This window comes from Ambystoma mexicanum, chromosome 7p (genome assembly GCF_040938575.1).
Source record: "Ambystoma mexicanum isolate Mex_15411 chromosome 7p, UKY_AmexF1_1, whole genome shotgun sequence".
NCBI classification, from domain to species: Eukaryota; Metazoa; Chordata; class Amphibia; order Caudata; family Ambystomatidae; genus Ambystoma; species Ambystoma mexicanum.
Window position 1 is genome coordinate 180,977,783 of NC_090939.1, and position 13,589 is coordinate 180,991,371.

General features: G+C 45.8%; 1 protein-coding gene across 1 annotated transcript in view; it reads left to right on the forward strand.

Annotated features, from left to right (window-relative positions):
• The window catches only part of C2CD2 (C2 calcium dependent domain containing 2), a 1,192,289-nt gene that overhangs the window by 487,366 nt on the left and 691,334 nt on the right, over positions 1-13,589 (forward strand). The window lies entirely within an intron of this gene.

Genomic DNA, 13,589 nt, shown 5'->3' on the forward strand with positions numbered 1-13,589 from the left:
GTTGACATTTAAATTTTAAAACTGCTGTGCTCTATTACTCATTTTGAGTCATGTCTTCAGATTTTTTACCGCACGTTCATTGTTGGGAGTCCTCTGTTCCTCCCTTATCAAAGGTCGGGAAGCACTTGCCATTACTGCTGCAAGAAGTTGAGTCCCTCCTTTCCAAAGGGGTGCTCCAGCGCGTTCCCCTTCAACAACAAAGCCAAGGGGTATACTTCAGATACTTTCTGTAAAGAAAAAATCCAGTGGCTGGAGAACCATTCTCGGTCTGCACCTCCTCAACAAGTTCCTGTGGGCTCAAACCATCAAGATGGTCATCCTCAAGCATATACTATCACAGCTACAGGAAGAATATTTCCTTGGATCCTTCGAGCTAGAAGACGCATACTTTCACGCCCCAATCCATCTATGACACCGAAGGTTCCTCAGATTCACTGGTGCAGGACAACACTTTCAATTTAAAGCGTTACCCTTCGAGGTCTGCTATGAGGGCATTTCTGAAATGCCTGGCCCGATGGCGCCTCATATATGATGTTCAGGGGAGGAGGGGGTGCACTTGTACCAGTACCTCGATGATGTGGCTGCTTCGGGCAGAGTCCCCTCTGCTGGCCCTTCGGCACACAGAGACCATGATCAATTGCTTAACTTCACTAGGATTCTCTGTCATCTTTCCCAATTCCTGCTTGACCCATTTGCAACACACTGTTTCCAGGAGCTTGGCTCCCTTTGGAGGACAGAGTAAAGGCCACCCTTGTGAAATCTACTGCTGTCGGAAGACGTCGCTTTGGTCCGCATGTTAGGTATGATGTCATCCTGCATTCCTTTGATCCAGCACTGCAGGCTTCACATGAGGCCTCTCCAGGAGTTCCTCGGCGCGTGATGAAAACCAGTCTCCAGCGCATGGGAATACTGGATTCTTTTGACGCGCCCCTTTTGCGGCGCTCTTCGCAGGTGAAGGCTTTGCTCCAATCTCACCCATGGAGCACAACTTTCATCTGCCAGTCCATCAGGTTACGGTCACAACGGATGTTTCTCAGGAAAGCTGGGGAGCCCACACAGGCCATCTCCATGCCAGAGGACTCTGGTCGCAAGAGGAGAAAACATTGCACATCAACCTGGAATTGCTTGCTGTGTTCTGGGCCATGAAGTCCTTCCTACCACAGCTTCAGGGAAGGGTAATCCAGGTGTTCACCGACAACACAAAACCAATGTTTTACATCCGCAAACAAGGCGGTACATGTGGGTCTTTGTTCTGTCGATGGAAGCTAAGGCCCTGTGGAGGAATCTCAGGCCCTGTGGACTTGTGCTCTGGCCCACAATATCTTCCTCATATCGTTCCATTTGCCAGGGATACACAACACAGTGGCATATTCCCTCAGCAGGGAATTGCGATCCTGCCACAAGTGGGAGCTTCTGGACCACCAGGTTCGTTGCATCTTCCACAGGCGAGGAACACCGGATGTTGAACTCATCACAACCGAGGCGAACATGAAATGAGTGGCTTTTTGCTAGCAGATTCCATCATGCAGGGAGTCTAGGGGACGCCTTCATGTTCCCTCCAAATTCGTGTGTTCCACGAGTGATCATTGTGTTCAGAATTTATCAGTGCAAACTGATCTTGGTGGCCCCAGTTTGGCAGAGACAATACTGGTTCTTGCATCTCCTCAGCCTCTAGTCTGCACCTCCCACCAGGCTTCCTCCACTTGTCAGCCTTCTGTCCAGGGAGCAGTGCAACACCATGACCCGGCCTCCCTCAATCAGACAGCCTTTCTCCTGCTTTCTTAGCATTTGGAAATGTACCTTTTCGTCCATATCATTCTCACCCGGGCTTCCTCCAGTGCTTCCTACTACAAGAGCAAGTGGAAGCATGTTCTGTTCATGGTCCCGACCCCTTCCATGTGCAGGCACATGATGTCCTTTTCTACCTGTTCTTGGCGAGGGCTGTTCTGTTCGGACTCATTCTTTCATAAAGGTACACCTGGCTGCCATTTCCAGGTAGATGAACTCCCTGAGGGCGCCTTTTCTGTGGTCTCACAGGCTTATCAAGAAATTACATAGAGGGCTGTACCGCTCTTTCCCTCCTGTCTGAGCACCTGATCCAGCGTGGGAGTTGAACATAGTCCTCTCCAAACTCATGCGCCTTCCTTTCGATACTTTTTGCAAAGCCTCTCTGAAGTTTTTGTTTTGGTTGCCATCGCCTCCAAAAGTCTTCCTTCACACTAACCTGACTTTCATAGCCAAGGTTCCGTATTCATTCCATCTAAACAAACATGTGGTGCTACCTGTCATTTTTGGTTCTTCATCTCCTGCGGAATGCTCTTTGCACTCCTTGGACGTGGTACGAGCCCTGGAAGTCCAAGTTTCTCTGCACTAAAAGCTTCACAACTATTTGATGCTTTTGGGCCAGCTGGAACGGACAAGGCTCTTTGAAAAGCAGTGCAAAGCAGCCATTGCTCGTTGGCTGTCCTCTTGCCTTTCCTACTGTCATCAGTTGGCTAACGGACCTCTTCCGTGCAGGCCTAGGGCTCATTTCACAAGAGCTGTGGTTGCTACCACGGTTTTCTCTTCCGGCGTTTCCCTTTTGGAAATGTGGAGGGCTGCCACATGGAGATCAATGCATTCCTTCACATGGCTTTACTGCGTCAATAGGGATTCCACAGAGGAGTCCAGGGTCAGCAAGGCAGTGATATGCAACATGTTTGTTTGATGTGTGTGTTTTTCTGAGATGAGGGTTTCCTTCATGTGATCTCTATCTCCAGTTGTTGGTACTGTGTGTACTGCTCTATAATCTATTCAAATAGCATGTGAATATATGAAAGATACCTGTAACTCCTGTTCTGCAGCATTGGTGTCTTTCATAGATTCTCATACGACCCTCTTCCTACCCCTTTTATTACTCTTCTTGGCACATATTGCCATGTTCAAGTGTGCTTGCCAAAATCTGAACATGGCGTCCGGGGATAGAGCTAAGTGAGACCTATCAATTGGCTGTAGGGCAATTTGACCGAAAAAGACTAACGGAGCACTAAAGTGACAGCAGTTTTAAAATGTAAACTGCTTTTCTGTTACTGAAGATTCCCAGCATGATGGTGGGGAATAATCAAACCAATACACAAGTGTGTCTCAGGTTAACAAAATCAACATGGCACTTTAAAGAAAAAGCGTTTTCTTTGTTTTAAAACAAAAAAGTTAAAGCACTTTCTTCAAAACAAAGGCTTCTTACGTGTTGTAAGAAAGGCATGGTATCAACAGTAAGACCGACACAAGTGGCCACAGTTCAAGGGTATTTATTGAACTTCAAAAAGGGTTTGAAAAACACCTATCTAATCCTACATCTACAGATGGGAGCAAGCTTTGATCATCAAATAATACTAAAGCTCTCGTAGTGTCTTGTCAAAATAAAAGGGCCTATACTAATAAACCTATTGCCAATCCTTACCTTTAAATACAAATGGGGTGGGGAAACCGTGTTAACGAAAAAGAAAAAAAGTGTTCACAAAATGATATGTCAGGATTTTCAGACTGGTGGCCTCCCTTCCCCAAGTTTTCTGCATGGGACAAGGTGGTACGCTCGAACTTAGCACAGTCTCTGGCTCCTCTAGCATGAGGATGCAGTTCAATCATTAGCATCAGGGCCTTCTGTGCACAAGTCTTTGTCTTTCAAAGTCTCTTCATTCAGAGGACCTGATGCAACAAACACATTCTTTTCCTCTTCCAGATTTTCACAAGTACTCCATTTCTTAGGCGATTCACTATTCACTTCGGACCACCCCCTCACCTGGGCTCAGATCCTCTCACTACAATATTCAACCATTATTTATGCATCTAATTCCTCGAGGCTATTCTTTCTCGGGTAACTCACAGTTCAATCCAGATCCCCCTCGGTCGGGCTCAGATCTCGGAGCCCCCTTGGTCGGGCTCAGATCTCTGACCCCCCTCACCCGGGCTAAGATCCTCTCACTACAATGTTCGTACATTATTTATGCATCCAATTCCCCGCAGGCTATTCTTTCTCGGGTGACTCACAGTTCAACCCAGATCCCCCCGGTCAGGCTCAGATCTCGGATCCCCCTCGGTCAGGCTCAGATCTCGGATCCCCCTCAGTCAGGCTCAGATCTCGGATCCCCCTCGGTCGGACTCAGATTGCTTTTAACACAATGTTCATAACTTTACAGAAACTTGCTTTAACCAAAAGCTTTTAGCTGATCTCTCTCCGCCAGGCTCAAACCAACTGCCTATATGATTTCATCAACTATCAAAGACTTTTGAATGTGCACAGGGTTTTTGCTTGACCCGTTGCAGGACCACTTTGATGTCACAATTCTTTATCACTCTTCACATTTGCCACCATTCTGCTGGATACCTAACGACTTTTGAATGAGCACCCACGTGGTGCTGGACCACTCTGTCTACGGTATCGAATCTTGGCTTCAAAGTTCAATCACTCATCTGCTAATTAATTGTGTTTGCGTCGCTTGCTACATACGCTTCATACACTGTTCTCTTCCGTTTTCATTATACAATGTTGTCGCTTGCAACCTTGGGTTCAACACAGACCGGTTTTTCGTCAGTCTCCCCAACTCACCGGCTGTGCTGACTTAACTGGAGCTTCTTTGTTGTAGGAGCCAAGGACAGTAAACATGGCGGAAAACGATTCTCACCACCTTGACTATCGATGCCGATAGCCCCGGGTACCCCCAAAACACAATGCAGCGTTCTTCAGCCTCGACTCCTGGTCTTATCTTTCCTATTCTCAAAGGTTCGTGAAAGTAACAGTCTTTCGTTGAATAGGTCAAGGGCACTTAACTCCTTACAATCCTCTTCGGTTTTGCTGTCTTTCGCCTTGTATTATACTACCATCTTTTAACCGCTGCTTCCTCGTGTGCTTTGCCTTGCGCAGAGTGTGCTTTATTGCTCCACCTTTCATCTGTGTGGAGGAAGTGTGATGGAAGTCAGCTGTGTGTAAATGTCAGTAATTGCCTGACCCTGCCTGACCATTGTAAGGGGACATGTCTGGTATACGGCTCGGTTATTAGTCCATTTTCTCTCACATTGAGCTGTCCGTGAGAAAGTGTTTGTGTTGGGAAAAAGGGGGGGGGGGGGTGAGTTCCTAAGTATCCTACCTGGTAGGATGGGGTACAGGTGTTACAGGGAAGGGTATACTGCGTCTTGCCATCTAGTGTCCCATTTAAAGTCCCCAAGGACCCCTCACCCGGTGACCCGCCCGCACTGGTCCACCCCCAGGAACTGGATTAAAAAGCTATGGGCGAGTCCTGGCCACCTGGATGACAGATCCCCAGGGACTAGCGGGTGAGACACCTTCAGGTTTCTCACAGTGTGCAATACAATAGAAAAGATGTATATCACAAACATCCAAGATACATTTTGAAAGTGCAAAAGTGCTTCCCTTATTCCCACACAGAGAAGTCACAACACAATTATATAAATGAACATACAATACAGAATCTGGGTCTCATGTGGTCCAGAAATATAGTAGTGCACAACCAACTTGATAATTTATACAGTTGTTGATGCATAGAAAAGAGGTTTTAAATTCTAGCATTTTGGACACAAGTCTACTAGGTGAGACTAACACAATGATTATCTTCAATAGGGAGCTCTGCAGGGGTCCATACATCTAATGGACCATGTGCTAGTTTCAACCAAGGCCCAAGATGGGGCTGTTTTTCATCAGCAATGAATGTATCGTTATTGGATTCGAAGTCTTGTTCTCAAACGGACTTCCAATGGCCCTGAGGATACATAAATTCACAAAAGCATCAGTGAGAAAGTATAATGAATGTATACAATAGAAAGGGAGTGGTATCAATCTAAAATATTAAAGGGATGCTCACTCATTCAAGGCTGCGCGATCGTGCCTTGAAGGTATAGGGAGATACTTGCAACAATCACACTTTAGTAATGTCATGATAAATCAACATGGACAACTGTTCTAGAATTGCAAAAATGAAAAAATGAAACCGGTAAAATTGCAGATCCATACATTTAAAATGGATAATGCACTTACAATTAAGGAGCAGCAGCAGGGTCTGCCGCTGTGGTCGTGGCTGGTAAATTGATCTGTCCCAGGGCGTCTTTTTTCAAGAGCGTTCCTCCTGCCGATCTGAAAGAGGATGTATGATCCCATGAATTAGAATTCTCGTGTCTGATAATTGCTCTTAGTGTGGGCAGAAGAGCTGACGAATGGGATTCAAACAAATCCATAGTCTAGTGAAAGGCTTACCCCCAGTAGTTGCTGTTTAACAGTCCTTGAGGGGGAGCGGTAGGTGGAATGGTGCTTTGCTGCATCCGTGTTCCGATCATCTGTGAGATGGAAACGGACGTGGCCTCAGCGGTTGCTAAGTAACCAGCCGAGGCTGTGTTTTGTGTGTTGATATGATATGGCATTTATAACGCGCCTGTACACAAGTGTTTACAGGTGGAAAAAAACGAGGGACTGCTGGCCGTTTCCTAGCAACCCAGCAACGTTACAGGAGTGGGCTGGCCGAGCCTGCCTGTCGTTACGTGACCGTTCTCAGGCACCCGATAGGACAGAGGCAGGTCCCACGGCATCCAACTGGCGTTGTCCAGCGACCAGATTTCTGACGCAAGGGACTGTTGCAACACCATGCTGAGGTGGGAGGGGGGGGGGTCCCGCGTCGGCAGGTGGCAACGGATGGGGGCAAACTTACTCCTACATGTATGCTGGTAGTGATGTACACAGGAGAAAGCCATCCCCAGTGAATGAATAAATAAAGTTGTCAATGGAGACTTGTGTTGAGGTTCAAAATGTCAGTTATGCAGACTGTGTAGAGTACAGGTTTTATGTGAAAACATCGAATATATTGATGTGGGAACATAAGTATATGCTTGGTACCCTAGTGGCAAGATGAACCCCAAAGGTTACCATTCTTCTCTGTCTTTCATTCCATGAATATAAGTCTGTAAACTGTACAGCAAATGTTGTTCTCTTCTGGCCAGTAGTGATTCTCCTGTTGTCTGGATTTTATCAATAATCCACCAATTAAGGGCATCCTAGCTCTGACTCTTTTCTAGGCAATGTGCCACTATTGATGCTGTGATTGTCTTTTTCCTGATTTTAGAGGAGTGTTCAATGATCCTAGTCTTAACCTGTCCGCTGGTTTTGCCCGCACACATTTTGTTGCAGGGCCCATAAACCACATATATCACATGCATGCTGTTACAGTTGCTGCGAATTTAAATAACCATTGCCTTCCGCTGACTTCAAATGAAGTTTTTTGGGTGGTAAATTTGCAGACAGAGCAACTTCCACTGGGATAATGTCCTGTGATGCTTGTTAGGCCGAAAGCGGTTCTTAAACTGGGTTGGGTTTTTTTGCAAAGCGGTCAGCTTTGACCAGGTGTATAATGTTTCTGCCCCTTTTAAAGGCAAACACGGGCAGTTCCCAGTCTGTGTTGTCCAATGGTATAATGTGCCAATGTTTTTTTTCTTATTTTTTTATGTCTCTGCTGTTGGCAAAAAGTAGTTACAAATACAGTGTTAGCATTCTTGTTCTTAACCACCGATTTGTCTGGAAGATTTTGTCGGTGTTGATTCTGAGACTGTTTTCTCGCTAGTCTGACTGTGTGTTTGGCATATCCCCGGTTGATAAATCTTTGCCCGCCCACACTGGCTTCCACTTGTGGTGCAATTCCTTTGAATCATAAGAAACTTCCTAAAAGGAATGTTTTGTCTAAGGGCTTTGGGATGGAAACTATTGTTATGCAATATGGTATTCTTATTCATGGGCTTTTTGCATGAGCTAAAGGTACGTTGGTTTTCCACTGCTGTAATTGTGAGGTCAAGGATGAGGATGGAGTTGGTGTATTTTTCCATGGTGAAACCTAAATTGGAGTTGAGTTGATTGAATAATCAAACAGCATGTGAATCTATAAACGATACCAATGCTGGAGTACAGGAGTTAGAGGTAAGCAACGTATTCCATTCGGAGATAATTTAATCAATTAGAACAAATCATTACCTTATTTTAGCCCCACAATTACTCTCCTTTCGCTCGCTCAATCACTTTTCTCTTAGCCTCACTCCTCCACACTCCAACTTAGTCTGTCATTCACCTTATTCACCATACATGCACGCACTCACAAACAATTACCACTTTCTCTCACCAGCCAAAACCTCACCTTTCACACGCTAACGTTTAAGGTGAGTTATTGGCTGGTGAGAGAAAATAATGTAATTCTCTTCCACCCTCTTATCCACTGTCCTTCCTCTGCCTGGTATCTTGGTCCTCTTTCTTCTTTCTTGACCTCATCTGAACAACATACACCCCCCCATTATTCCTGTCCCTTTTATCCTGTCATATGTGTTATCCTCCTCTTCCCCTTCCATTGGCTCTCAGTCTCAGCTGTTGCCCAGGCCATTCTGCCTTACTCTGACTAAGACATGCTGAAATGGGCCAATTGGCATCTTCATGATACTGCAGTGGCTACGGTGCTGTGGGGGGGTAAGTGCCTCATCCATGTCAGTGTTGTGCTTAGCTGGGAATGCTGTACAAACCACATTCCTTTTTCCACAATTCCTTTCTTGGCTCTCTATCTCTAATAAGGCAGCAGGGACACTTGCACTGTTACTTTCTTCCAGATGAACTCACACAACATTACCATCTTTAGGTTTGTCCTACAGTGGGAACCAAGAAAAAAGGACCGTGCGGGAAGCTGGCAAGTGCAAAACAGAGTGGAGATTGTGGCCAAGCACGAGTGCTTGTTTCCTTTTCTTGCTTTATTTTTGCTTTGCCACGAATGTGAATGTTTCTGTACACTGTCCTGCATCCAAAATATTTCAAACGTTTGGAAGAAGAGTCCATGAGCTCCATTACAGTAGTCACATGGCAGCAAAAACATGCCAGACAATGTGCTACTAGGCATTCCAGTGACTGTTCGCCTGAGGACAGCATTGTGTGCTTGTAGTATCCTTAAAGGCTGGAGTCTGGTGGATGGCCCGAGTGTGGCTGGCAGGGGCAGAGGGGCTGTTGCATTCTTATCTATGGCCATAAATAGGAAGGGTGAGTGGGGCACTGTAGAGAGTGAGCAGGCATGGCGAATGGACATTTGGAAGGGCCCCTTAAAAAGAGCGCAACATCATGGCTATGATGGCATAATGTGAAGCTGATGTGGTTTTGTGCAGTGGCACCATACAAAACAAAATACTTTTTCTTAAGAGTATTAGCCAATAATGGCCAAATTTATTGCATTTGTATAACAACAATGCCCTTAGACTGCATTGGCAAGATTTATCGGCAGTTACCATATGCAGGATTACCAATGAAGACAATAAGGACAGGAGTTAGTAAGGTTGCCAGCAGGGAAGGCTAGAACTAATGCTGTAAAGCTGGAACAGCTGTGATAGCCACATGAAGAATGGGCAATAATGACCCTTTGTGACTGGCCTTGCACTGCTTTCTGAGGCATACCTCTGTCATGGTTATACACTCTCGCCTTGTCTCATGGGCATAGCTGCACTCTTCAAACCTACCTCCCCCCATATGTGCATTAAAGTCTCATCCCAACCTTCATCACACATTTTAAGAGATCTTCCAGCATAGTCTGTTCACACACCTCACCTTCCCAAGCACATCACCCTCTCGATACACATCCAACCACCACAGAGGTATATAACCACCCCATCAACCCTCCTTTGTAAGCCCAGCTACAGCTCTGGCACAGGCACTGCTCTGCCCCTATATCTGAACCTCAAAAGCCAAAACCTGCTGTGACTAAGCACCCTCTGACTCACCACGGGTACTTCCTCACGCATCTACAAATCTACACCCTCCACACAGTCCCAGGATATGCATACATATCACTCTTCATGCACACTTTCCAACCCACATTTGCATACTCGCCACTGATGGTATTCTCCAGCAGGAATTTCAGGCATGTCTCGTAGTACAGGATGTCATAGCCATCAGACTCTGGAGCAGCTTTACAAAGGTTAGTGTTACTGCAGAGGCTTTACAAATTCCTATACTGCTTTTTGACTGGTTGGGGAGTGGGAAGGCTGGCTTCAGACTCCAATGGGCGACTTGGAGAGACACAAAGAGTAGCTACATTAAAGGCAGAGAAAGCCAGGTGGTCTTATTCTCACTCCCTACCTCTAGGCTAAACTGGTCCCCCTGCACTATAGTACTGGGAGCCGAAATTTAAAGCATGGTGTGGGAGTCAATGCAGGGAGTCCTGGGTGCAGTTGTAGATATCAAGGCGATTGAGCTCATGTCTTTGTTTATCAAGGTTATCTGATGCAGGGCAGTTACCTCACTTGCAACCTCCTACAGCCGCTTACTTCGCTAGTATAAAAAAATAAAAGCTGAATCCCATAATGTTAGAGAATTTTCCATAAATGTGATTTGTCCACAATTAACTCAAGTGTATGTAATCGCTTTAGTCATTTCACTTTCTAGCAATCCCTGCATCTCTTACTTTGTGTTCAAAGATAGTGAAATAAGTATTCACCACTAAAGGTTAGTCTGGTGAGATCATGGTTGAAATGTTTGTAGTGCAGAAATACACCTTTACTTTCTAATACCGAAGTACTACATCCTGTGTCTCATGTTTAAGGTGGAGTGGAGTCAAGATGTCACCACCTGCTCCATGATGTAGAACCTAGAGGATGTACATGAGGATAAACCAGTCCGACCAGCTTTAAAAAGGACCTCCTTTAACCAGAGTAGGAGAAACCCCATGATAAGAGAAAATTGAGCCCTGTGAGGGTTAGACACCCCAGGAGGGGAAATGGCCCGAACCCATCTGATAGCCAGGAAAGTGGTCTCCAACCTGGTGAGGAAGCATGGAAAGCCCCGATTTTCTTTTTCCTATGAGCAAATCCTCTAAACCCACTGTTCCTCTTCGAAGGAATGTATCCTTTTTGCCCATAGGTATCTCACATCGTTTCAGGGTGGCTCCATCTCATTACCCAAATGGCCCCTGTTGTCCTATGGCCCACTCTCTCTCAAAGGGGGGGGGGGTCCCATTCTGCAGCCACCTGGATCCCAAGCACCTATTTTCTACTAAACACTGGAATTGCAATATCAGTCTACTTGGGACTAATCACAATGTCACTGGAAATTGCTTCCAGAATGTGCTTCTCACATGTCATTTAAAACAAAAAACAAAGCCTGGGTAACGTGACCAGGGAGGGAATGGAAGACTACATAGTCCCTCAGTCTCAAGGCAACAAACATTCAACAATTGAATTATGGAGAAAAATAAAAGGTGTCTCTGTGCCGACGAGCAAGCTTTTAGGAGGAACACTTGCAGACCATCGGGGAGATCTGGTACAGCCAGCCTGCAGAGGAGGATAACTGGTTGTAACCAGCGGCATAATTATTTGGAACCAAAGTTGGCGGACAACCCTCTTCAGTGTTCAACCCTCCGAAGCAGAACCGGGAGAAACGGGGCATGCTAACACAGCTGTGAAGTAGCATTCAGAGTCAAAGAACCAATCCCCACATTCCGCAACGGAAGCACTGCAGTAGAGTGCGGTTCAGCATTTGCAGTTCCCAGGAGTGAGTCTGCACTTCTATTTGATCAGCCTTGGTGCTGGGTGTAGGTTTTGGATGGACAACACCAATGGTATTACAGAGTTAAGTGGCAAAGGAAGTCGAGCAAAAGGAGAAGAAAACATACAGGAGAGAGAAGGTGGAAGAGGCGCTAAAGCTGAGGAATGGGAGCAAAAGTGGATGGAGGCAAAGGAGAATGGAAAAACGTGGAGAGGAGTAATGTAAATGGAGGCGGTGAACAGCAGAAGAATCTGAGTAGAGGGGAATAGGAGGAAAGGGGAACAAGGGTAATAGTGGAGAAAGACTAAGAGAATGAGAAAGGAGAGTAGGAGGAACAAGAATTATGGATGGAGGAAGGGAAGAAGAGCAAGTGAAGGAGGGTGGAAGGACAAACTGGAATGAAAGAAACTGGGAAGGAAGGTCTGAAGGAGAGAGAAAGATCAATCAACTGAGAAAAATAAGAGTAGGAAACAAGGAGTGAAGTGGGAGGAGGAAGGGCTGCAAGGAGAACTGAAAGAGGCCTAGCGGATTGTGAGTACGTCCTGTGGCGGGTCAGAAGAAGGTGGTGGTCTCTGAAAATCCATTTAACTGGCATGTTTATTCAAATAAAAGGATAAAGGCCTACCTTCCCCTATACTATGAGGCATCCTACTAACAAAACTAGCTATGGTGCTTGTCAGTGAATGTCTTAACAGAATCTGTCCACCGTCTGTGCTAACCCTTTCTGACCCCTTTCACTATCTTAACCCCTAAAGATAGGAGACTGTCTCCCTTCACTCTGGGATTTGGCTTCTAATCAAGTTCAGTTCAATAAACTATCTTCAAGTAGTCTCTGCTGACTGTTTTATTATCAATTCATATAGTGCATTCATTGTATCTTTGTTCCTTCTGTCTTTTGTAACAAATGTCTGTTTCTTTCTTCTCTATTTGAGCATTTGGTTCTTCTTCTCTTTTCCCAAGGAAAAGTTATCCAGTGCTTATAATCTTTCCCTTCTACTTTCTTTTCATTGTGGTACAGTTCATATTCTTTGGTCTTTTTTTGAGGGTGGTCTTTAAACTTATTCTCTGCTTTAACCTTATCTTCAGTCTTTTCTTTAGTTAAGTCTACTGTAGTAAATTGACTTTCTTCATTCAGACTGATACCAGTATGACCATTCCAACAGTGATTCTCATTCGCGCTTCTATATTATAATATGCAAGTCTCTTCTTCTTGACTGGGATGAGTACGAGCATTATAACCATGATTCTCATTCAATCTTCTATTGGTCCATACTTTGTCTTGACTGGGATGAGTAGGAGTATCCCAATACCGGTTGTCTGTTTCCCTACAGGCTCTCCCATTTTTCCTGTTAGCTGTAGTTATGAGAGAGAACGTCACCAGGTTTGTTATCCGTTCGGGTCTTCTCTTTGTGTCGTCAGTACGGGATCCCATACTCACGTGGCCTCGGAAGGGCCATTGCTTTTGGATCCCGAACCTGGGGGCAGACAAGCGAGGGGCGATCACCTGGGTAGGGGGTCCTCAGGGAGTGGGGGGAGAGACGCCTGGTGGTGAGACATATCCCTACCTACTTTCTAGGACACTACAACTCCCATGATCCATATCCCTTCTATGCTAGCAGAAACACTGAGACAAGGAAGATGAGGACTGGGGCTAGAAAGACCTACTCTGGCACTTTACAAAGGCCCTGTCCCACTAATGAGGCCAGGCAGGGTCAGGCACTCAGTCTTAATCACATACACCTGCCATACATTAACCATCACGCTGACGATAAAAGGTGGAGCACACAGGCACTCGTTGAACAAGGCGAGGTACGAGAAGGAGCAGCTCAGCCACGGCCTTGGGGAACCAGGCTGCGGAGAACAGAAGGCCAAGGGGCTGTTCGACTGCAAGAGAGCAAGAGGAAGCCAGGCAAGAGATCTGTGTTTCCAAAGAGCCTGAGAGGTTTGCCGTAGAAGCCGAAAAGCTGAAGGGAATATTCCTTTGATGTGCTTTAAAGTTGCCAGCTTCCCTTCCGTGATGACATGAGTGTGGGGTATGAATCGACGTGCGGAT